The sequence below is a fragment of the Cynara cardunculus genome, assembly GCF_001531365.2.
Source record: "Cynara cardunculus var. scolymus isolate 2C chromosome LG 1, CcrdV1, whole genome shotgun sequence".
NCBI lineage: Eukaryota > Viridiplantae > Streptophyta > Magnoliopsida > Asterales > Asteraceae > Cynara > Cynara cardunculus.
In genome coordinates this window covers 30,016,481-30,017,563 of record NC_037528.1, presented here as the reverse complement: position 1 = coordinate 30,017,563, position 1,083 = coordinate 30,016,481, and the positions used below count along the sequence as shown (strand labels likewise).

General features: G+C 42.0%; 1 protein-coding gene across 3 annotated transcripts in view; it reads right to left on the bottom strand.

The window, feature by feature from the left end:
* Nucleotides 1-1,083, bottom strand: part of LOC112513347 (serrate RNA effector molecule-like) — a 26,518-nt gene that overhangs the window by 11,862 nt on the left and 13,573 nt on the right. The gene's annotated exons all lie outside the window — the stretch shown is intronic.

Sequence of the window (1,083 nt, the reverse complement as noted above, 5' to 3'; positions counted from 1 at the left end):
CAGGGATTCAAAGTCATTTTTGGTGAAGGGCAATGGAAGGATGTCAAAGAAAACCTTGTAATCGCCAAAGGTAAAAAGCGAGGCACCTTATACATGGTCGATGTTCCCGACAGTGAGGTGAATGCAGTGACCAGTGGGATGAAACCATCCAGATTGTGGCATCAACGACTCGGCCACATGAGTGAAAAGGGAAAGAAGATGCTCGTTGCCAGAGGCAAGCTCCCAGATTTAAAAAAGGTGGATTCTGAATTCTGTGAACCCTGTGTGCTTGGCAAGAAAAAGAAGGTATCCTTTGCGAAGACGGGTCAGACACCAAAAGCTCAGAAACTAGAGCTTGTTCACACAGATGTTTATGGACCAACACCAGTTTCTTCCGTAGGAGGATCGAACTACTATGTGACCTTCATCGATGATTCAACACGCAAGGTATGGGTTTATTTTCTTAAAAATAAGTTTGTTGTCTTCAACACTTTTAAGAAATGGAAAACCGYTGTTGAATTGGAAACTAACCTAAAAGTAAAGTGCTTGAAGTCRGATAACGGTGGGGAATACATTAGCACAGAGTTCACTGATTATTGTGCTGAACATGGCATTCGGATGATAAAGACGGTTCCAGGCACTCCTYAGCAGRATGGAGTRGCAGAAAGAATGAACAAAACTTTGAATGAGAGGGCCAGGAGTATGAGGCTTAATGCTGGGCTTCCAAAGACGTTCTGGGCTGATGCAGTTAACACTGCAGCTTATCTTATCAACCGAGGAATATSAGTACCGTTGGGCTTCAAGATTCCAGAGGAAGAGTGGAAAGGTAAAGCAATCAAGTATGAGCATTTGAAGGTGTTCGGATGCAGTGCCTATGTCTTAAAGAAAGATGGTGACAAGTTGGATGCAAAAGCCAAGAAATACACCTTCATTAGATATGACTCTGATAGTATGGGCTACAGGCTTTGGGACTTTGAAAGCAGAAAAGTAGTCAGAAGTAAACATGCAACTTTCAATGAGGTTGAACTTTATAAAGACAGAAGCACAGTAAACTCAAAAGATCAGAAAGAACAAGTTGAGTTTGAAAGTGATGACATCATAATC